The sequence below is a fragment of the Lissotriton helveticus genome, chromosome 1_1 (assembly GCF_964261635.1).
Source record: "Lissotriton helveticus chromosome 1_1, aLisHel1.1, whole genome shotgun sequence".
NCBI classification, from domain to species: Eukaryota; Metazoa; Chordata; class Amphibia; order Caudata; family Salamandridae; genus Lissotriton; species Lissotriton helveticus.
In genome coordinates this window covers 469,450,403-469,474,953 of record NC_136057.1, presented here as the reverse complement: position 1 = coordinate 469,474,953, position 24,551 = coordinate 469,450,403, and the positions used below count along the sequence as shown (strand labels likewise).

Genomic DNA, 24,551 nt, shown 5'->3' with positions numbered 1-24,551 from the left:
AAATGGCGATCTGGAAATCTAGGTTGTCCTACATACGCTATTCTGGCGGAATTCTCGTCGTCTAACTCTTCAGTATCAGAGTTACTTTCTTTCTCGTTTACTTGTGCTGCTTTACGTTGTTCGTGTAACTTTATTATTTCTTTACGGATTTTCTTGTACATACTCTCCATAGCACCGATAGTCTTGTGCTTACCCTCGGCTATACTATTACTCCACTTCATCAGGGCTTTCATTTCGGCCTGATTTTTGGACGGGTAATCTTGTTCTCTTATTAGACAATTAATCAGAAACTTTAATATCATGAGCTGGGTCTCAGCTTTCCTTTGGGACATGACATCACTAATACTTTCTGGATCTTCCCCTGTACGGATGAAACGATATATTCTGTCTAGATCTTCCTTCATATCTGGTAGGGTGACTAGATACTCGGCCACATTTCTTACGCGTAATGAATATAAAACCATATCATCTTCGCCTGGGACTGGGTCATAGCAGCATTCGGCAAGGGATTTTCTTATTTCTGCAACAGACAGTCTGGGCGTACGTTGTGACGCTTGCATTTGTAATTCGGCTGCCGTTAAACGCTTATGTGGCGGCGGGGTTCGAGGAGGACCTCCTCCTGCGGCCCCTAGACTAGAATCATCAACTGATGCTTTTCGTCCTGGCAGGGTGGGAAATTGGAATGCGGGCTGGACTTGTATGGCGGGCTGGACCGGGGGGACCGTAGCAGGTGCTGCAAAGGGTGCCCCGGTGTCTGGAGGAACGGGAAGTGCCTGATTTACAGGGACTGGTGGAGCGGGAACAGGATTTGCATATTCTGGGACTGTGTCGTCCAAATAGGACGAGATGAAAATATCAGCTGCGGTTGGTTTGTGACGTAACTTGATCGGAACTAGTGGTGGCGGAAAATTACTGGATGCCTCCGGGGTCGCTTTTGGCAAGCCCTCGGCAAGAAGAGGATACATACCCTTAATGAGGGCATTCCTCTGTCTGTCTGACTGTTCGGCTTTGACTTGTTCACCTATCTCGATTAGTTCTTTTTCTTGTGCTCGTTCCGAGGATTCTCTACTTAATTCTGACTTTCTGATTTCTTTTTCGGTTCTTTTATGAGCTTCTTTACGCCATAGCTCGATGGCATCTTTCTGTGATTGTCTGGCTTTCTTTTTCCATAATGCCTCTTCTACTCGCATGATGCACTCGGCATCCCATGTACCCGATACGGGCCATCTATACTTTTCTTCCAACTGTTTTGTATACTCTACCCATAAATCTAGATATAGTATGGCACTTATGCCATGCTTTTGATACATAAAATGACCTGGACTGTCCCTAGGCGGGACAGGAACTGCTTCCTCTAACAAACCCTTTCTAGTTTTTAACTGACGTAACTTTGAAAACAGCGGCATGACTGAACTATAATCTGGACACAATACAATACACAATGAACACGATACTTATTCCCCATTCATACCACGACATTAAAATACATGAAAAACATTTAGAAATAACAGTTCGAACAGAATACTACCTGGAATACGGAACACAGAATATATGACTTTATATGAATTTTCTCGAGAACAGAACTGACTGGAACAGAAACTAGATGCACTGCTGAAACAGTACGAAACTTACCGGTCTCATAAAGAGACACGTCAGGACCCGCATCCACCGAAGTGGACACTTCGTTTGTGTGTCTGGGTACCACCAACCCACGGACCAGAGTCAATTAGATTGACCCTGTCTAGATACTACCCCAGTAATGGTACTCACCGGGCAGCAAGAACGGAAGGCCTCGGACTGGACTGGACTGCTTCGACGACGGACAACGAACTTCGGACTTAAGTTACGGGTGGACCTCCGGATACCTCGGACCTTGGACTCTTGGCTTGGGCTCTGGTCGGGACTCGCCGCATTCCTCCACCGCCTCGTCTGGATGCTGGACCGCCTCCTCCGTCTCCTCCGTGGGCCTGAGGGATACTTGAAGCAGAAATATCTGCACGTGCACGGTATGGTTCCGTCACGGCTGCAGAGGGTCAGGGGGCCGGCGTGGCTTCACCGGCGCGTGGGGAAAGGGCAAGTCCCTGTTCGGGCGCCATTATGTGGTAAATAAATAAATAATACCCTATTTTTGAATGTATAAATGAATAACAGATAGCTCAATAAATAAGAGTCAAGATTCGAGGTAGTAGGAGTTTCGCAGGTTTATTACAGCATAAAGGACAGGAACAGGACAACCTGCATAGGAATAGGATGGCAGGGCCCAGCAGCTGCCGGGGCTGGATCTGGGATGAGCGCGCTAACATTTAATAACAATACACAAGCATATATAGTAAAACAGTTGCATTACAGTACATATGATAGGCGGAGCAGTGGGTGGAGCAAAGGGTGTGACGCGTAGCAGTCGCGAAAGATAAGGGTGAAAGTGGGTGTAACAGGGCGTATACATAGACATGTGATGCAAACGTAACAGAATATGTCATGAATGGGGCGGAAACATGGAGGGGGCTACCTAAGGAGCCGGGACCTCTAACCTGGTGGTGCGCGCAAACTGGCAATGACGTGTTACTAGGAGAAACTGGGGGCTATGAACTCTGTGCTAGGAGCAGAGACTGAAGTCTGGAGAGTCAGGGCGACATGTACCTAAGCAGTATCTAGTATCTGATGTTTAGAGAACATGTTGATATAAACTAGAAGTCAGGAGGGGAAAGGCTAACTTGATTCTAAGACTGGACCATGCATTATTCTACATGTAGTGCGTGATGAAGAATATTAAATGACCATTAAATGCAGTATTTCTCTAACGTGGAGACGTGAAGGCTAGACAATGACGGAAACTATTGATGCGATTCAGTAGCTTTAGGAATGCAGAGAAGGAGGACTGAACTGATAACTGGAATCATAACATATTCTTGGCAGACTCAGAGGCAGAGCCAGGCTGAACCGGGCACTGCGAGGCAGGAAGTAAGTGAAGGGTCGAGGATACAGGTGGGGGCTGTATCGCTCCTCAGCGAGGCTTCAGGAGACAGGAGCTGAATCTGGTGTCCAGGCCCTTTTGAGGCCTAGAAACGGGGACTTTATAATGAAATAACGTGCACACTGAGAGACGTGGCAACGTAGCTTTACATAGGCCTGATATTCGTAGTATTCACGAGGACTGGAAACTGACATACTAGAGGTGGACACAACTATAATTGCGTCTTGAATCGAACATAGGGAATACATATGCATATTTAATCATGCACACATAACATATGATGGATGACACGTAGGGACACAGAACATGGCAGAATTTACTTTTCCACAGGCTTCATGGGTCCCGGGCAGTCCTCCCCCGGGCGTCCGGGCCCCAGAGCTCTGGTGGTCCTCCCCATGCCTGAGACCCAGCTAGGGTCCCCGAGCCCCTAGGAAGCGGAGCCCCCGAGCCCTGCCCTGCGTGGGCAGGAGGGAGCCCTACCGCGAAGGCTAGGGTTGGGCAGCTGGGAGTCCTTTCAGTCCCTGCCATCTGGTCGCACCTGCCCCCTCTGCCATCGTGTCGCACCCAATGCTTTCCAATGGGGCAACCAGATGGCCGGGCTTCCCTGGATGTCCCGATGAGGGGCCATATGCCTCCTCGATCCCAGCGAGGGCTCCAGGAGGTCGGGTGTCTCCGCGCCCTGGGTCACCTCTGTCACTCAGTGCGCACGGGTTCCCAGAAAGAGGGGTAGCCTTTCTCCGGATTACTAGGGCCAAGGGAATGCCAGGACACCCCTCCCAGGCTGACGGTTCCCGGCTGGGGACAAGATAAGCTCTGCCAGGGCAACACCTCTCAGGCGTACGGGGCTCCCTCCTTCGGCCTGCCGCATGGTAAAGTACCCGGGATGGGCTGCCTCTCAGCCCCTTGCTGATGGTCCTTTTTCTCCGAGTCTGCTTACCCCGGGAGCAGACAGGGGATGCCCCAGCTGTACTCTGATTGATTGGGCACTCTCGGTCCTTTTCGGGATGGACTGCTTGGCCAGCCTCGGCTATTGTTTCAAGCAACGACCGTCTGACTCGAGGGCCTGCCGCCTGGCGGGAGGCCTTTTACCCAGCAGAGCGAAGGCCGAGTGGCCCCGGCAGCTTGTGCCCCCCAGTGGTCTGACCCGAGCGGAAGGGCTCGGGTGGCACCAGGCCCTTGGATGCTGCTGCCCAGCAGGTCTGTAGGTCCAGTGTGCCATACTGTCACCCCTCTCTGCCCAGCACATTTCCACAGCAGCTCGGAACAACTGTTCCGAGGGGTGCCGCTACCAGGCTCCGGCACCCCTTTTTCGCCCAGACTGCGCCTCAGCCCGCCTCACCCTCCCAAGGGAGACGGCTGGGCCTGCCGGTGCCCATGCGACCGCAACTCTCCACACCCCTCCAGCGAGCCCTGCCACCCAGGCGGGTGGGCTCCTTCTTCTGGCAGGCTCCCGAGAGATGGAGGGGTGCGCGAAAGTTGCCGGTAGGGGAGATGGGCATGTGGCCCCCCCACCCCGTCAGCAGGTGCGCCTACCTGGTTGATCCTGCCAGTAGCATATGCTTGTCTCAAAGATTAAATCATGCAGGCTGGGCTTTCCATTCTCCCATCCCTCTCACCGCATATAACGGAACAAACATCGCCGTTTTGGCGAGTCCGGGTCCCGGGGGTTGCTTTGCCCAGGAGCCATCTTAGATTGGGCAACTTTCAACTTTAACGGGCGCCATCTTGGACCGCCCTCACGATCGCGCTGGGCTTGGAGGGCCTATTTAAAGCTCTCCTCTACCGCGCAGCGGGACGCGCAGATGGGTCGCCCTCGCTTAGCCGGAGTCGTGCCTGAGTCCTGCCCGTCTGCGCCCGTCCGCGCTGAGGACGGGCTGCAGGACGGGCTAATGTTTGCCAACGTGACTTCAGGTACGTTAAACCGGAATAGCTATGTTATGTATCCATCTGCAATTCTCCACTCAATGAGACCCCGTATTTCCATTGACTGTGCCACATGTATCCTGCCTTGCCACAATTTTGTATGTTCCGGCTGTGGTTTTTCCACTGGCAAAATGCAGCTCTCCAAAACTCAACAGTACATTAAACACTGTAGGGGGAAAAGGAAGCCTAAGAAGGGTGGTATTTCTCCTCCCTCCTTGCTCCACTTTTGGAGCTTAAATTGTAGATCGCTTCCTAAGAATAAACTTGACATTTATGATTTCATAATTGAGGAATCGCCGGACGCCTTATTTTTGACCGAGACCTGGATTCATGGCAGTTCAGGTCCAGATATCGCCGCAGCGATTCCACCTAACTATGTTATGGTACATCAGGATAGACCCTCAGGTAAAGGAGGTGGAATTGCTATTATTTTCAAATCCACCTACCAATGTAAACTGGAGGCGTTACATCTCCCAGGTAGTGAAGCTGCATTATTTAAACTCATGATCAATCCCCGACTGACGCTTTCTGGCCTGTTAATTTATCGGCCACCGGGGAATGCTGCTTCTTGGATTCCTTTGCTCGTGGATTGTCTATCTACTATACTTTTGAAATCAAATAATTTCACCATACTTGGTGATTTAAATATCCATCTAGATGATGTCAATAATTCCCTCACTAAATCATTTTTGTCTGATCTTGAGGTCTTTAACCTCAAACTTTATAATACTGGAGCTACTCATCTTGCCGGCCATTTGCTGGATCCAGTCATTTCTACTATTCCATTTGACTGTTCGCATCCGGCACGCCCGCTGGTTTGGTCCGACCATTACGCTGTACTTTTTGTGTTACCATCCGGTCTTTTTATAGCTAATGATCACGTAGAGGAAACTAAACCTTCACATCGATGGGACAGGATTGACATAGCTGCTTTTAATCTGCATCTAACTGAGACTATTCCTTCTCTCAGCAATACTGAGCAAAATTTGAATACCCCTATTTTCAAGTGGTTAACTGATGCAGTATCTATTTATGCTCCTTGTACTGGCAGCAAATTTCGATCCTTGCGTCCCCCAGCACCTTGGTACTCGGATGAGTTAAAAACCCAACGTGTTAAATGTAAAGCTCTGGAGAGGAAGTGGAGACAGTCTTACTCCGCTCCCTCTAAACTGATTTACAAAGATGGGCTAAAGGCTTATCATGCCAATTGTAAACGGGCCAAAGCTGCTTACATTACCTCTACCATCACCTCAGTGCAGAATTGTCCTCGGACTCTTTTTTCCACTGTAAAGAAACTTACAGGTGCTGACACTGTTCCTGCGTCGCCGGCTCTAGATGGTAAACACTGTAATAGCATTGCGGACTTTTTTGTATCGAAGGTTGAGGGCATTCACCAATCCCTAGCTTCTATTTCACCCTCTATGGATTCTTCCTTGCTAGGCATTTATTGTAATGTCCCTGCTCCTCCCACTGAGTTTCTGTACAACTGGAAATTATTTGATGATGCTTCCTTTCTATCATGCCTAAAAAGCATCAGGTCAGGCTCTCCTCGGGACCCTGTCCCCATGAAGATTCTAAAGCAACTCGACCTTGAACCACGTAGATTTTTAATGAGGTTACTCAACATCTCCCTCAGTGAATCGCGTGTTGAACAGGTTTGGAAACATGCCATGGTCGTTCCCCTACAAAAAAAATCTGGTGTGGACATTACTAACCTGGCCAACTTCAGGCCTATATCCCTGCTGCCAGCTTGTTCTAAAATACTAGAACGCCATATTAACATCCAGCTAAATGAGTTTGTTCAAAAAACAGGATACCTTCATCCATCCCAATCAGGTTTTCGCGCTAACTATTCCACCGAATCCGCACTTCTGGGGGTGACTGAGCGACTCCGACACGGTATCGACAGCGGTGAGACCTTTGCGCTTATCCTTTTGGATTTAAGCGCGGCTTTTGATACCGTGTCGCATTCTATTCTATTGGAGTCCCTTCGCTCCCTCGGTGTTGCTGGATCGGCGCTTGCCTGGTTGGCCTCATTTCTAAATGAGCGTACATTCCAGGTTTTTTCAAACAAAGCTGAATCGGCAATTTGTTCATCTGCATACGGCGTCCCTCAGGGGTCTATATTGAGCCCTCTGTTGTTCAATATTTACATCAGACCCCTTGCTTCCATCGTTGAGGACGCCGGTCTGTCCATATATTCATATGCAGACGATACGCAGATTGTGTTTTCCTTGTCTGGCAGCAGGGACCAGGATACCTCTGCCCTTAAAATCGGCCTTTCTCGGGTAGCTGCCTGGATGCAGGCCAATCTGTTAAAACTTAACGGTGAAAAGACCGAGGTTATTATACTTGGCAAGCATAAAGATCTGTGGGGCTCCAAACACTGGCCCTGTGTTATGGGTCCATTGCCTACCCCCGTGCCAGTTGCTCGTAACCTCGGCTTTCTAATCGACGAGAAACTTTCGATGCGACAGCAGGCAACTAAGGTCGCTGCAATCTGCTTTAACACCTTACGCTGGTTGCAGAAGATCCTATGGATGTTGCCTGAGTCCACTCGTCGAATGGTTGTTCAGGCTCTGGTAATGTCCCGTATCGACTACGGTAATGTGCTTTATTTGGGAGCCGATAAAGCCACTATGAATGTTCTCCAGGTTGTGCAGAACTCAGCTGCCCGCCTGTTGTGCAATGTCCCACATAGAATGTCTGCTACGCAAGCCCTGTGTGACCTTCATTGGTTAAAAATTCCTGACCGCGTGGCTTTCAAAACTCTATGTTTTCTGTTCAAGATTCGCCAGGGCTCTGCCCCGACTTATTTGCATAATCTTGTTCAGGATTATCAGCCTTGTCGTTCTCTTAGGTCCTCTAACCAAGCCAATCTTGTAGTTCCCAGAATTCGTTTGGCAAAAATGGGTGGCCGCTCATTTGCCCATTTGGGGCCGAAGATGTGGAATGCTCTCCCACTGGCGCTAAAAATGGAGACTAATCTTATTTTTCGCAAAAAATTGAAAACTTTGTTGTTTAACTGATCACTGCTCTGTGTACTCTTTACTCAGCAATTACCTGTCTTCTTCTTCAGTCTGTCCCTGGCGCCGGGAAACCCATTACGGGTAGCTGTGCGCAATATAAATATAATAAATAATAATAATAATGTGTAAGTACACGCGGCCAGTACAGTGAAACTGCAAATGGCTCATTAAATCAGTTATGGTTCCTTTGATCGCTCCATCAGTTACTTGAATAACTGTGTTAATTCTAGAGCTTATGCATGCTGACCTACCGGGATGCGTGCATTTATATGCCCAAGACCAATACGGGCTCGCCCGGCCGCTTTGGTGACTCTAGATATCCTCGGGCCGATCACACGTCCCCGTGACGACGACGATACATTTGGATGTCTGCCCTATCAACTTTCGATGGTACTTTCTGTGCCTACCATGGTGACCACGGGTAACAGGGAATCAGGGTTCCATTCCGGAGAGGGAGCCTGAGAAAAGGCTACCACATCCAAGGAAGGATCCAGGCGTGGGCAAGTCTGGTACCAGCAGCCGCGGTAATTCCAGCTCCAATAGCTTATATATAAGTTGTCGCAGTTAAAAAGCTCGTAGTTGGATCTTGGGATCGAGCTGGCGGTCCGCTGCAAGGCGAGCTACCGCCTGTCCCAGCCCCTACCTCTCGGCGTCCCCTTGATGCTCGTGTCCTGGGGGTCTGAAGCATTTTCTTTGATAAAATTAGAGTGTTCAAAGCATGCCGGTCGCCCGAATACCTCAGCTAGGAAAAATGGAATAGGACTCCGGTTCTATTTTGTTGGTTTTCAGAACTGGGGCCATGTTTAAGAGGGACGGCCGGGGGCATTCGTATTGTGTCGCTAGAGGTGAAATTCTTGGACCGGCGCAAGACGAACCAAAGCGAAAGCATTTTCCAAGAATGTTTTCATTAATCAAGAACAAAAGTCAGAGGTTCAAAGACGATCAGATACCATCATAGTTCGGACCATAAACGATGCAGACTATCGATCCAGCGGCGTTATTCCCATGACACTCCGAGCAGCTTCCAGGAAACCAAAGTCTTTGGGTTCTGGGGGAGTATGGTTGCAATGCTGAAACTTAAAGGAATTGACGGAAGGGCACCACCAGGAGTGAAGCCTGCGGCTTAATTTGACTCAACACGGGAAACCTCACCCGGCCCGGACACAGAAAGGATTAACAGATTGATAGCTCTTTCTCGATTCTGTGGGTGGTGGTGCATGGCCATTCTTAGTTGGTGGAGCGATTTGTCTGGTTAATTCCGATAACGAACAAGACTCCTCCATGCTAACTAGTTACGCGACCTCCAGCAGTAGGCGTCCAACATCTTAGAGGGACATCTGGCGTTCAGCCACACGAGATCGAGCAATAACAGGTCTGTAATGCCCTTAGATGTCCAGGGTTGCACGGGCGCTACACTGAACGGATCATCGTGTGTCTACCCTTCGCCAACAGGTGCGGGTAAGCCGCTGAACCCCGTTCATGATAGGGATTGGGGACTGCAATTATTTTCCATGAACGAGAAATTCCCAGTAAGTGCGGGTCATAAGTTTGCGTTGATTTAGTCCCTGTCCTTTGTACACACCACCCGTCGCTACTACCGATTAGATGGTTCAGTGAGGTCCTCGGATCGGCCCAGCGGGGGTCGGCAATGGCCCTGGCGGAGCGCTGAGAAGACGATCAAACTTGACTATCTAGAGGAAGTAAAAGTCATAACAGGGTTTCTGTAGGTGAACCTGCGGAAGGATTATTAACCCCTTCCCTGCTGCGCACATTCCCCTGCTGTGCTGGGGGGCGAGGGGCGCGCACAGCGCCCCCATGCTCATGACGAGCTCAGCTCGTCATGCAGTACAGTGCTCCTGTGCTCATGACGAGCTCAGCTCGTCATGGCCACACCCGTTTCTTTAGAACATTCGCACAGCAGGGGAATTAGCCCAGCGTGCGAGCGTTCTAAAGGCCATGACGAGCTTAGCTCGTCATGAGCACAGGAACACTGTAGCTCATGACGAACAGAGCTCGTCATGAGCATGCAAGAAGTTAACGGCGGAGCGGCCCGCGTGACCGATGGCGCCAGCACGAAGCCCTCGGCCACCTCCTGCAAGCATGCACCCTAGGCACAAGGCCGGACCGTGCCCTGGGGCGCCCCGGTTGGCGGAGCGGTCTGCGGCCGCATTGGGCGCTCGAGTGAGGACCGGGACTTCAGCGGGCCTCTTCATACCTGGGGAGGGCCTGACTGATGCATGAGGGACCGGCATGGGAGGCGGCCCCCGTCCCCTGTCCCTCTCCGAGACGGATCACAAGTTCACCCAGCACAGACCCCCACCGCGGTGGGGGGATTAACCGAATGACAGTGCATCCCCGGGCTAGTACCACCCCTCCCATGAAAGGCCCTGGCTCTGGCTGGGCCATCCCGCGCCCAAGTTCAGGCCCGACCGGGGTCCAGGTGACCGAGGAGCGGCCATTCTCGCACAGCAGGGTGGCCTGGAAGAGAAGGGGCCGACGGCCTGCGAGAGGACCCCGGCTCCTCTCGGTGGGAGGCGTGCAGGATGGGAAGCCACCTGGCTCTTCCATTCCGGCGCCTCCGACCTGGGCAAAGGGTGGGGTGGGCTGATCGCCAGCCCGACGGCATGGCTCGAGCCATCCGGCGGCGGACGGCTGACGTGCAGGTGGAGAGACCCTCCCTCTTTGCCAGGTACCCGGTTCAACCTGGTCCCATGCGGCCAGGCCGAGGGGTTTGACGACTCGTGTGGTCCCTGCCGGTTACCCCGGGAGGGACCGGCAGCTGCTGGGCTGCCTGCTCCAGTTGCACTGGGAGCCCCCTTCCTCACCCGTTTGGTGGGGACTCCCGGGCCGAGTGCCGGGCCATCTCGCCATGCTGGCGGCGGATGGACAGTGACGCCTTCCTCCCGCCTTTCCTGAGCCCGCAGGTGGGCGAACGCTTTTGAAAAGTTGCCTGTGACTCTTGGTGGCGGATCACTTGGCTCACGCGTCGATGAAGAACGCAGCTAGCTGCGAGAATTAGTGTGACTTGCAGGACACATTGATCATTGACACTTCAAACGCACCTTGCGGCCCCGGATTCCTCCCGGGGCTACGCCTGTCTGAGGGTCGCTCAATCGTGATTCACCCTGGGGCTTCCCTGGGACGCGGCTGGGGCCGTTGCAGGGTTAGCTCCGCTTCCCCTTCGTCCCCCCACAAGGTCAGACCCCGATCGCCCGTGGCAGGGTCCCTCGCCGGGTCCTGCCACGGAGGTACGCCGCCGGTGCGCCTGGTCCCTGGGAAAGGGGTCTGGTGACCGGTCTGCCACAGGACCCGTCCTGGGGTACCTGGCTGTGTGCCACACGTGGCTGTGAGTAGTGTCCCACCGGTTGCCCACGCACAAACTCGCCTCGTGTGCCCACCTCCGCAGTTGGCTTCCCGGGGAGGGCAAAAACCCTCCAGATCCAATCCGGGGAAAGAGGACGCGTGCTGCCTGGAACCCGCTGCCGGCAACCCCCTTTGACGCTCTGGTGTCAATCTTCCGACACCGACCTCAGATCAGACGTGGCGACCCGCTGAATTTAAGAATATTACTAAGCGGAGGAAAAGAAGCTAACCAGGATTCCCCCAGTAACGGCGAGTGAAGAGGGTAGAGCCCAGCGCCAAATCCCCGCCCAGCGCCGGGCACGGGAAATGTGGCGTACAGAAGACCGACTCCCCGGCGCCGCTCAGGGGGCCCAAGTCCTTCTGATCGAGGCTCACCCCGCGGACGGTGTTAGGCCGGTAGGGTCTTCTCTGAGTCGGGTTGCTTGGGAATGCAGCCTAAAGCGGGTGGTAAACTCCATCTAAGGCTAAATACGGGTGCAAGACCGATAGCCAACAAGTACCGTATGGGAAAGTTGAACAGAACTTTGAAGAGAGAGTTCAAGAGGGCGTGAAACCGTCAAGAGGTAAACGGGTGGGGTCCGTGCAGTCAACCCGGAGGATTCAACTTTGGCGGGAAGGTCGGTGGCCCGGGAGTTCCGGATCCCCTCCGCAGGACTGGCGCCCGGGCCTTACCTGGCCCCCGCATTGCGCATTTCTTCACGGCGGTGTGCCGCGACCGGCTCTGGGTCGGCTGGGAAGGCTTTGGGGTGGCAGGTGGCCCTCCGCTCCGGCGGAGGGTGTTACAGCCCCCCTGGCAGCAGCTTTGCCGTGTCTGCGGGCTGAGGGAGATTCGACCGCCTCTGTGCCCTCCCCCGGCTGCCCCTCAGGGCGAGCTGGGGACGTTGAAGGGGGGACAGGCCCCCTGCTCCCGGCGCAACTGTCGACGGGGTGGACTGTTCTCAGTGCGCCCCGACCGCGTCGCGCCACTGAGCGGGAAGGCCCACGCCGGGCGAAAGGGGTCTGCGGCGATGTCGGTTACCCAACTGACCCAGTGCGCGAGTCGGAGGGCCGAGTGAAACCCTAAGGCGCAATGAAGGTGAGGGCCGGAGCGCGCCGGCTGAGGTGGGATCCCATCACGCTTACAGCGGCGGGCGCACCACCGGCCCATCTCGCTCGCTCTGTCGGAGAGGTGGAGTATGAGCGTGCGTGATAGGACCCGAAAGATGGTGAACTATGCCTGGGCAGGGCGAAGCCAGAGGAAACTCTGGTGGAGGGCCATAGCGATCCTGACGTGCTAATCGGTTGTCCGACCTGGTATAGGGGCGAAAGACTAATCGAAACATCTAGAACCTAGTTCCCTCCGAAGTTTCCCTCAGGATAGCTGGTGCTCGGAGACCCCAGTTTTATCTGGTAAAGCAAATGATTAGAGGTCTTGGGGCCGAAACGATCTTAACCTATTCTCAAACTTTAAATGGGTAAGAAGCCCGACTCGCTGGCATGGAGCCAGGCATGGAATGCGAGTGCCTAGTGGGCCACTTTTGGTAAGCAGAACTGGCTCTGCGGGATGAACGTAATGCCGGGTTAAGGCGCTCGATGCCGACGCTCAACAGACCCCAGAAAAGGTGTTGATTGATATAGACAGCAGGACGGTGGCCATGGAAGTCGGAATCTGTTAAGGAGTGTGTAACAACTCACCTGCCGAATCAATTAGCCCTGAAAATGGATGGTGCTGGAGCGTCAGGCCCATACCCGGCCATTGCCGTTGCTAAGAGCCGCGGGGGCTAAGCTGCGAAGAGTAGGAGGGCCGCTGCGGTGAGCAAGGAAGCCCGGGGAGAGAGCCCGGGTGGAGCCGCCGCAGGTGCAGATCTTGGTGGTAGTAGCAAATATTCAAACAAGAACTTTGAAGGCTGAAGTGGAGAAGGGTTCCATGTGAACAGCAGTTAAACATTGGTCAGTCGGTCTTAAAAGATGGGCGAGTGCCCTCGGCCGATCAAAAGGGAGTCGGTTCAGATCCCCAAACCCGGAGTGGCGGGCGCCCTCGCAGCATCCAGTGCGGTAACGCAAACGATCCCGGAGAAGGCTGCGGGAGCCCCGGGGAGAGTTCTCTGTTCTTTGTAAAGGGCAGGGCGCCCTGGAATGGGTTCGCCCCGAGAGAGCGGCCTGAGCCTTGGAGAGCGTTGCGGTTTCGGCGGCATCCGGTGAGCTCTCGCTGGTCCTTGAAAATTCGGGGGAGATGGTGTAAATCTCATGCTGGGCCGTACCCTTATCCGTAGCAGGTCTCCACGGTGAACAGCCTCTGGCATGTTGGAACAATGTAGGTAAGAGAAGTCGGCAAGTCAGTCCGTAACTTCCGGAAAAGGATTGGCTCTTAGGGGGTCGGTCGGGCTGGGGCGCGAAGCGCCTGGGTGGGCGCCGTGGCTGGACAAGGCGCCTCCCTCTGGGGCAGCGGTGACTCTGGACACTAGCTGGGCCCTTCCTGTGGAACGCCCCAGCTGCGGTGGTCGCCTCTCACCGTGCCCCCTCCCTGGGGGCGCGGGCCGGCGTTCTGCCTCGTCAGGCGCCTAGCAGCTGACTTAGAACTGGTGCGGACCAGGGGAATCCGACTGTTTAATTAAAACAAAGTATTGCAAAGGCCCGAGGCGGGTGTTGACGTGATGTGATTTCTGCACAGTGCTCTGAATGTCAAAGTGAAGAAATTCAATGAAGCGAGGGTAAACGGCAGGCTTAACCTATTCTCGGTTGTAGTGGCCTTTACCTCCCAGTGGTCCAGCCGGTAACTGCCTCTGTAGTGCTAGATTCTGCGTAGAGAAGCATATAGAGACAGGCCAAACAAGGTTTTATCATGGCAGCGAGAGCGTGATAGTGAGAAATGGCGAAGCAAACGAACCCATTTCCAGATGGGGTAGTTCCTGGAGAATAAAAACCCCATTAAGATGGAGTAAGAAGGTGCTGTCTTTCCCAGAAGAGTATCAAAAAGGGTTCACCCAAACAGAGTCACTGGGACCTGGGTATTATAAGTACTGAGAAAGGGGGGTCCCAGTAAGAGAAAACAATTTCAAAAAGTTAAATAATCATAAAAGAGAAGTCAATTGCCCTACATTGTTGTTTATTCACAATGTAGGTGTGTTTGAATAGTTATCGATTTGCATACAAAATCACAAATACTTCGCAGTGCCCCAGAGGAAGGGGAAGGAAGGTGATATAGTGCAAGGAAGTGTGGGTAAAGGATAGTGACAATATAAAACGGCCAATCGGCCTCACTGTGCTGTATATTAAAGTCCAATGGTGGACGCAGAGAAAAGACCATAGGTTCAATACATCATTTCGTATTCATCATGCTCCACATATTACACTGAATGTACAAATCAAGGGGTGAAGCTGAAAGAACTGTTGTAAATTGTCGACATTTCGACCCTCTATTAGTTGCAGATATTACTTTAGACCTTGCATCGGGGTCTTCATCAGGACGGGGGTGGGGGGCCAGGCAACTGGGGGGGTGCTTGTCTCCAAGATGGAGTTGAGGATGCTCTCAAGATTGAAGAATAATTCCAGATCGTGTCTCAGTCTTTCCCAGAAATCATTAACCTCCTCACTGAATTTGACAAACCAGCACCCGCTTCCAACAATGCAACCGTTAACAACGATTCAGATCACGATATAGGCCCTAGTTCACCATCCATAGCAGAAGAAGAACAATAGACCTCAGCAAATCCATCGAGTTTGTGGCCTCCTCAGCCAAGAATGACATTGGTACAGCAAATTTTGAAAATCTACCCGATGTGTACGAGGTCAGCGAAAATGTAATAACAAAAAAAGTGCCTACACAAAAAAAGTCACTTATTGGAAGTACCCAAACGAAAAATATAAATGTGACTTATGTGGAGACATAATGGAAACTTGTAAAGAACTGAGAAAACATGTCTCCAACAAACACAAAGGCTTCTATCTTAAAACGTACTGTTCAAAATGTGATAAAGAAGCCGAATACCACACTATTGCATGCCATTATGCCAAATGTAAAGGAATACCTCAAAAAGGAGAGCTGCCATTCCTGTACAGCTTCTGCGACCTCAGATTTGGAACACAAATTGGTGTTTCTCAACATGCTCGGCATGCGCATCCAAGAGCGCAAAATGAGGCTAGACTTGCAGCTCTAGCAAGCAGCAAACCGTCAAAATTATGGTCACAGGAAGAAGAACAATAGTTACTTACCTGTAATCTGTGGTTCTCCAGTATTGGTGTCTTTCATAGATTCACATGCCTGAATCATTCCCCGTCGTCGGAGTGGGAGTCCCACGGTATATAAAAAAGCAATAATATGCTATAAATACATAGTAAATACCAATAAAAAACAAACCAGGAAGTAAAGTAGCCAAGCTACAGAAGAAAAAACTTCCACATTAGTGACTATCCCTGTCATTTTGTGTAGCCCAAACTGCAGCCAATCAGGCGACAGCACCCACCAGAAGGTTCCCCCCAGAGGCTCAGGCTGTCAGATTTTGTCGCACGGAGTGATAGTAAACCAAAGTATGCTAAGAGCCTCTGAAGGGGAGGTGGGCGGGTGCATGTGAATCTATGAAAGACACCAATACTGGAGAACCACAGATTACAGGTAAGTAACTATTGTTCTTCTCCAGTATTAGGGGTGTCTTTCATAGATTCACATGCCTGAATCAGAGTAGATAGCAGTAAATATCCTTGCTAGGCAGACGCCATAGTAACCCAGCTTGTCAAACTGTGCACATTATATGAATTATATATAAAATGCCTTAGCATAGCCTGGAGCATGATAAAATGCATCTAGTGAAGAATGTGCACCCTGAAAACGGTAGCAGAAGCGTCTGACTGCAGGAAAAAAGGAGGTGGGAACAGAGGCTCCCCTTAGCTGAAAAGATTACATAGAACTGCTGGACACATGGAAATATCGGTCCTACTGGCTGCAGCAAACAGTAGTGATTGGAGAAAGCAAGGCTGCTAACCTAGGTTGCCGCTCTGCCGAGGTGCTGGAGAAGAACTCCATCAAACAGAGCAGTTGAGGAAGACATTGGCCTGGTAGAGTGCGTTCTAGGGGCTGCTAGCAAAGCTGTTCAACTTGTGCATGGCAAATATCGATCGGAGCAAAAGATCAATAATGTAACTGTTCGCCCGGACCCTGTTGGGTTTTAACTAATCGTACCTTAGTAATAAATTGATCAGATCTGCGAAAACCGAACTATCCCTTGTAAACAGAACATTTGAAACCTTTTCTATTATCAAGTGTATGGAAAAAAACACTTTGTTGATAGTGGTGGAGGCAAAGATGCAGTTGAATTTACCGGCTCGATCCGAAAGAAATTCCGGAGGCACGTTAAGTAGGAATTCCAGAGTAACTCGAACCACCATAGAGTTATAGAGAACTGTAGGAAAAGGCTAAAGAATCGAAAGATCTGAACCTAACTGACTCTAATAGAGGACTGTTAAAGCCAAGAAAAAGAAAATGACACCTTTCTAAGTCATCGTAGATCATCACTGAGGAAAAGTTGAAAGGATATCACATGAACTGCCCTATTACCACACTGAGATGTCTCGATGGTAATGGACGAACTGGCGGAGAAAAAACAATCTGAAATTTTCTTGAAGGATTGAGTTATATTTTTTGAGGAATAAAAAGATGTGATCCCCTCTTGTCGGCATCTGGAGCCGCTGCCAGGTAAGGCACTAGTAGAATTATGAGGCAATCCTGAACTTGACAGCTAAATGAGAACAAACTGGAAGATCCTTTCCATTAAGAGTAAAAGGATGAACTCTAGCCGAACAATATCAGATACCGCAAAAACATTTGCGTTGGAGACCTTGTCCCTGTTATGGCGAACCCTCCCTTGCAAACCGCAGGGATGTTTAGATAGGCGAACCAAAGGTAATCAGGGGCTAGGCCACTGACCTCAAAAATGGCTGTTCCGAGTGATAAATCTGGCCGCTCTGGAAGAAAATAGATCCGGAGGTGGACATGTCCGGATTGATTCGCACTCCGACTGGAAAAAGGAGAAACTCAGTAAACCAGTCTTGGCGAAGCCATGAGGGGTGAAGAGGGACACTCGACACCACTCCATTTTGTTCTTTCGGAGAACTCTGGGACCCAAAGGTATCGGTGGAAAATGGAATCAGATTGAGATCAGTTGGACGACAAACGCATTTCCCTGTAAATTCTTGTGGTGATGCCAACTTGAAAAGCACCAGTATGTGCTGTTCTTCTTGGTCGCGAAAAGACCAGATCTGGAAGCACCCTACTGCCGAAATTTGAATCCACATTCCGTAGAGGAAAAACTCAATCGAGAGTGGAAATTGTCGTCCTGCTGAGAGTGCCTGCCAGACTGTGTCTTGTACCAGGAACGTGGAATCGCCAGAAAGTTGTGTGCGTTCTATCGCTCATGCACATAGATCACCGGCTTCCTGAGGCAACAAAGCTGATCTAGCCCCTTGTGTTTAGTGACATAGAGTACACCAGTTGTATTGTCTATGCGCCACAATACAGTTGTCTCCTCGAAATTATTGCGTAACAAAATTGGAGGGCAAGGAAGATGGCTCTTCGCTCAGCAGGATGATGTACCAACCTCATATGAGGGCTCATTTCCCTAAGACCTTCAGCCCCTAAATAGTGCTCCCCAATTCCTGAGGGATGTGTCCATGGTGATTGTGCAATTTGATACCTTTTTGAGGGAAAAAACACACCTTGTGTATAAATTTCTATCTTGGATACACCCAAGAAAAAACCTCTCGCATCGAGGAGGGATTGTAATGAGATCTTCAAATGAATCAGAGACGTGAAACCAATGTTTATGCAGTTGCTGTAGCAGCGTTATCCTGTGCAGAAGGACACTCACAGGAAGCAGGTGGAGGTCATGGCCCGCTGAAATTTGGAGAATGTAATGAAATAGACTAATGTACTCAAAAGAAACAGCAAGAAAGAGCTGCAGGCTTCTCATTCGTAAGAGACAAACACCCTTGCTGAATTAGCATGGACTGTTCCTAGAAAATCCTGTGTCGTAACTAGGAATAATTGGGACTGGACATGGTATATCGATAAAAACCAGGCATTGAAACAGTGACTACAAAGTCTGGGTGTACTGGATTGCTTATTAAGAAGAGTGATCCTCTGTAAATAAACCTGTCTCAGAAATGATGAATGCGTATGTATTGCAGACACAGATAGGCTGCCAGAATCTACATAAGAATCACGTGGAGTGGACCGAGAGTCCTGACAAGATAGGCCTGTGATATAACTTAGAGTATAGATCAACCACGTTCCGTGCTGTGGAAGCATTGTTACCTAAACCTTGACACTCTGGAGGTCGAGTGCACATGTTAGGTCCCTGGCAGTAACATTTGAAAAACTTTCTGGAGGTACAACCTTTGAAAAATGTTTGTGCAGAGATGACAAAAATCCGGCGCTACATATCTGACCAGCTAGTTGAAGAGGATCTGAGAGGAAAAAACCTAACTCCTTATTAGATTCAGAACCACTCCGACGGTCCCTGATGTATCCATAAGTCAATTTGTAAATGACTCGCGCAGATGAGTTGAATGCGGTCACTATGAAGGCGTAGCATACAGGAAATTGCCAAATTCTAGAGCATGCTCTTTTGACATCACAATTAGAATTTTCCATAGATAAATAGCAGTGGTGACCAAATGAAATCTTAGAGATATGCCACCCTTATCGTACTTGGAATGGAGTCATGATGGGCTTTAAAGTAAGTCGTAGTGTCCTGGAAAAATGACGTCCTGTATACGATTTAGAGTCGAATCATACAGTTGCATATCAGGTACTGGGTGGAACTTCTTGGATTAAATGCGAAAACTGTCCTCGGGCACCCCGAAAGAGTTGATCCCCGTACTGTGGAGAATCGAAGGCGCGGTATTGTCTGGTCAATATGATGGCCCAGAAGTAACAACTATAAAAAGGTACGGCCATTATCTCAGTATGGACTTGTGGGCGAGGAACTAAGGGTTCCTCCAACCTTAACTCCGCAACACAATACTGCAAAACTTGGAGATGTAATGTACACTGCACGGTGTTTTGTTGATGATTATCTTTTGTCCATCCTTTTTGTTAAAAATTCTAGAAATGCCAGTGTAGGGGTATTCAAGGATACGCACATTCTGTGCCCCTGTGTTAAAATTGATCCTGTCCAGAGAGCTAAAAGATTGCCCGAGAGTCACCAGCGTCGATCTTTTGGCTTAAGCAGAGCTCAAAATCACTGTCAATACAATATTGAAAGAGAAAGAAACCGTCCGCCTCTATCCTGGTGACAAGGGCTTGACGAAAGTGCGTCACCGTTCCTTACATGAGGAGGTTAAATCCGTCAACATCCGCCGGAGGATAGAAGAATAAAGAATCATGCAAGATCCCGTAACTTGCTGAAAGGAGGCTACGACTAATAAGTAGGGTAAAGTAACACTGTAATAAGCCCAACTGGACCAAGCGTCGACTAACCTGACCATGGACTGGGTCCAGCATCAGAGAGGTCAACAAGAAAACGTGACCCTCAGTGTCCGCATAGGAAAACTGTTGCAGACTTAAACTACTGTGGAGGTGACTGCTGACGCTGTCAGTCTACAAGTCCTCCGTAGACGTACTTCTTGTTGGCAACGAAAACTGATCCTTAACTTGGCCAACATTCCACAATAAAACTCACCATCACTGAGGATGATTGATGAATCAAGTAGTTTGTCAACTTTGAAAGTCGTCGACGAGCCTGCTAGTGATTAAGAGAACTGTCGTCAATGGGCCAACTGTGTACGGACCTAAAGCCTGCGTGGCCACTGCCGATGTGCCCACTGTTAATGGCCCCAACTGCACTGTTTATAGGCCCACTGTTGATAGCCTAGAGATGCCAGGTCCACTGCCAATGGCCAAGTGCCGATGGATCACATGTCAGAAGGGCCACTGTCAGTGGCCCACTGCTATTGAGCCAACCGTCGCCCAAGCTTTCAGTTGACTATGTCAGCTGAATAGGCTCACAAACGCCGACGAGACTCTTCACCGTCTATGACTGCTCTTCAGCGTCGACGAGGGACACACTGCTCCGTCGACGAGGCACCTCATCTCACCGTCGACGAGGCACCCCTCCGTCGACGACGCTCCTCACCGTCGACGAGGCACCCCTCCGTCGACGAGGCTCCTCACCGTCGACGGGGCACTCCTCCGTCGACGAGGCCCCTCACCGTCGACGGGGCTCCCCACCGTCGACGATTGCTCTTCAGCGTCGACGAGGGACACCCTGCATCGTCGACGATGTTCCCCACCGTCGACGAGGCATCTCACCGTCGACGAGGTCCTTCACCGTCGACGAGGCACCCCTCCGTCGACGAGGCTCTCCACCGTCGACGATTGCTCTTCAGCGTCGACGAGGGACATCTCTCACCGTCGACGAGGCTCGCCGTCAACGCGGCTCGCCGTCGACGGAGCTCCCTCGTCGTCGACGAGGCTCGTCGTCGACGCAGCCCCCTCGTCGTGGACGAAAGGTTCCCGTCGACGATGCCACCATCACAGTCGACGTTGCTCGTCGTCGACGCGGCAAAACTCGTCGTCGAGGTAAAATTCAATTCTTTCACTTCCAGTACCTGCAGTAATGCATTTCATTTTATGCAGACGTACATTTTGACGTCGTTATCGAGACTCGAACCCAGATCCCCAGGTCCGAGGTCGAGCGCCCTAGCCGTTAGGCCAACTCCTCTCCGCCTCAGCATTGACGAGGCAAAAGTGCATTTTGTGAAAAAGCTGTTGGTCAACGAAGCTCTATGTCGGCTGCGCAGCATCCTGCGACTTACAACCAGTGCATTTGAGGGCTCTGTCAACAGGATCCTGTAGCCCTGTGACACCGTAGATCACCAGTGACGGCAGAGATTGCCGTCGTAGAATACCAAGAGCGTCTAGTCAACAAGCTGGCACCTCCTCAGAAGAAAAATGCACAGAACGAGTCTAAACGCCTGAGAGTAAATCTCGTGGGCGTAGATGTGGGAGGCAGACTCGTAGCAGGTCAAAGACCCTTACCTTAGAAGCAACCTCAGCTGGTGAAGTAAAGCCAAAAACATCACTGCACAGAAAGGCGCCATATAAACATTGAAAATCCTCCCACATCAGAAGGGGGGTAGCCAAATCACAAGAACATCCCCTTCTATCCTACATTGTCAGCAACAGCCAGACAAAATGATCCATGGAAACGGTCTCAGCTTTCCACCAGTGACACAGGGTCAACAAATAGACTTCGTGTGAGAAAATATCACAAAATTTAATAGATATATATAATATAAATGAAGAAACTGAGCAGAGCTCAGGGAGACTCCCTGCACACGACGTGCGGTAAAAAATCTGACAGCCTGAGCCTCTGGGGGGAACCTTCTGGTGGGTGCTGTCGCCTGATTGGCTGCAGTTTGGGCTACACAAAATGACAGGGATAGTCACTAATGTGGAAGTTTTTTCTTCTGTAGCTTGGCTACTTTACTTCCTGGTTTGTTTTTTATTGGTATTTACTATGTATTTATAGCATATTATTGCTTTTTTATATACCGTGGGACTCCCACTCCGACGACGGGGAATGATTCAGGCATGTGAATCTATGAAAGACACCCCTAATACTGGAGAAATACTGCTACTAGCAGAATTGGAAAAAGTATATGAAAATAAGAGGAATATTAATGTGCTGATGGTTCCACATTTTGACAATAAAAACAGAAAACAAATTGCAGAAAAAAGATATAGAAGAGATAAAAGCCAAAAATCTGCAAAAGATGTACTGCAAGCATCAAATGTTTTGGAAAACAACTCTTGCGATGAACCAGAGGTTACGATGGAAGTAACAACAGAAAAGCGCAAAGACTTTATCGACCGCAAACGTGCGCAAAAACGTAAAGCCACACGATGCTGCTATAGATCTGATGGATGAGGTAGTGACTTATATCGCAGAAAACACCACTGATATAAGTCCTACACCAGCAAGTGTACCAACAAATGAACCAGCAAGAGAACTCTAAAATGAACCTATGAACTCTGCTCAAGATGAGCACCAGAATGCCTCAGTAGAGAACAAGATAACAAAAAAAGACAAGAAAAACTGAAGGCTTAATCGGACGCACAAGAAAAATTATGCCAAAGCAAAGGGCAGCTATAAATAAAACCAGGCAATGTTTCAAAAAGACAATTGCCAGGATTATCACTAATGGGGCAGAATATGCCACTTGCCAAATCAGTGCTGATGAAATCTTTCAATACTACAAAAACATAATTGAGAAAGAAAACAAGAAAAATCCTAATTTCATGCCGATTGACCGGATACCAGAGGATTATGAAATTAGAAATCTATGTAAAGAAATAACACTGCTCGAAATAACTCATGCCTTTGAGAACTCCAATTTAAAGAAAGCAGTGGGGCCTGATAAGATTGGTTTGAATGACTTGTATAAAGTACACAGCAAACAACCAAGACTGCTGCCCAGAATTCTATCGTCTTGGTTGATGATGAGAAGAGTACCAGAAATTATCAAAAAGAACCGATCAATTTTGATACCCAAGAATGTACCGATTAGTGAACTTAAAAAAATCAGTAACTGGCGTCCAATTACCATCGGTACTGCATTCATGAAGTTATTCACAAAAATATTAACTGAAAGACTCATTTTTTGTGGAATTGAATACGAGACAAAAAGGTTTCATGAAGGTGAGAGGTTGTCTCGAGAATCTGACTCTCCTGCAACATATCATAAAAGGGGCACGAAAAAACAGTCACTCATTAGCAGTTGTGTTCATTGATATATCGAAAGCCTTCGACTCTGTCAGCCATGGTCACATTATACAGAGTCTCGCAAGGCAAAGAGTTCCATCATACATCAGAGACATAATAAAAGACTTATACACTGACTCAACAACATCTTTCAAGGGAACGAACAACGAATCGACTCCTGAAATAACAATGAAATCTGGGGTCAAACAAGGTGACTCTTTATCCCCACTACTATTTAACATTGCCATGGATGGCGGCCTGGGAGGCGGACTTGAGGGCTCCCCTGGACCAGGGACAACGTAAGCGCATAGGGCTTTTGACTCGGCGAGTGTCATGCAACGCTCGCTTCAAGCTCATCCATTTCAACTTTATGCACCGCACCTACTTCACCCCGCAGTCTGTGAGTCGTTATGCAAGAGACAGGAGAGACAGTTGCCCCAGGTGTGGAGTGAGAGCTGCGGGATTCCTACACCTGGCTTGAGAATGTCCGCTGGTGGGGAGCTTCTGGACAGGGGTAGTCGGTCGTATATCGACCACAACGGGCCTTCGAATTGAACTGTCCCCCCTACACTGCCTGTTGGGACTAGTGCCCAAGCCTAGAAAAAATAAACTCCCATTTAAACTATTGCATTTAATGTTAGTGCTGGCTCGACGTCGAGTGGCCATAACTTGGATGGGACAGAGGGCCCCCGGGATGGATGCTTGGCTCAGGGACGTGAGGGAATGGACAGTCGCTGAGGAAACGCACATGCAGGCCACTCTGAAGGACGAGAAATTGCAGGATGATCTGTTAGCATGGCGTATAATCTGCACTGAAGCATTAAATACTGACGAACAAACATCACATACTGACTCGGATGGGACCAGTGGCGAACTGTTCTCTGCACCAGGGTCAGAGCCTGAAGGGGAGGGAAGGGGAAGCACTGAGGGGGATGCCTGTAGTGGGTGAGACATGGGGCCTGAATGTTTGCCCTCACGTTCCCCACAATACTTGGATTCATGCTACGATTATCACATGGACTTCCATGCTGACTCTTTTTGCTGTTCCTGATGTTGTCCACACCTGTAAAGTGCCGTAATGAGTCTATCGATCTGAGCCCACATGTTTTATGCCTGTAGAGGGTGTGGGGGGAGGTGGGGCTGCGGGTTTGTCTTTGTGACTGAAAAATAAAACAAAATAAAGTTTAAAAAAAAACATTGCCATGGATCCTCTGATCTGTGATCTTCAGAAAAATGGCAAGGGCTTCACATTTGGATCAGATGGTCAAATCACCGCTCTCGCCTTTGCCGATGATATCGCAGTACTCAGCAGTACATGGGAAGGAATGAGTACAAATCTGAAAATCATTGAAAAGTTCAGTAAAACCACAGGATTAACACTTAATGTGAAAAAGACACATGGATTTTATATCAGTCACCATAAAGATGAAATCCTGGTTAACAACTGTAAACCATGGCAATTTGAAAAAGAAAACATTGAAAATATTCATCCATGAGAAAGTGAGAGATACCTTGGATTGAACT

General features: G+C 49.8%; 1 protein-coding gene, 1 non-coding gene and 2 pseudogenes across 5 annotated transcripts in view; 3 read left to right on the top strand and 1 right to left on the bottom strand.

Moving 5' to 3' along the window:
- SCUBE1 (signal peptide, CUB domain and EGF like domain containing 1) overlaps positions 1–24,551 on the bottom strand; it is a 2,199,864-nt gene that overhangs the window by 14,087 nt on the left and 2,161,226 nt on the right. The gene's annotated exons all lie outside the window — the stretch shown is intronic.
- On the top strand, positions 8,020–9,676 carry LOC144781581 (18S ribosomal RNA; annotated as a pseudogene).
- On the top strand, positions 10,881–11,034 carry LOC144779651 (5.8S ribosomal RNA). The gene has a single exon (XR_013600707.1). It is a non-coding gene; the product is annotated as a 5.8S ribosomal RNA (ribosomal RNA).
- LOC144778217 (28S ribosomal RNA) lies at positions 11,474–13,570 on the top strand (annotated as a pseudogene).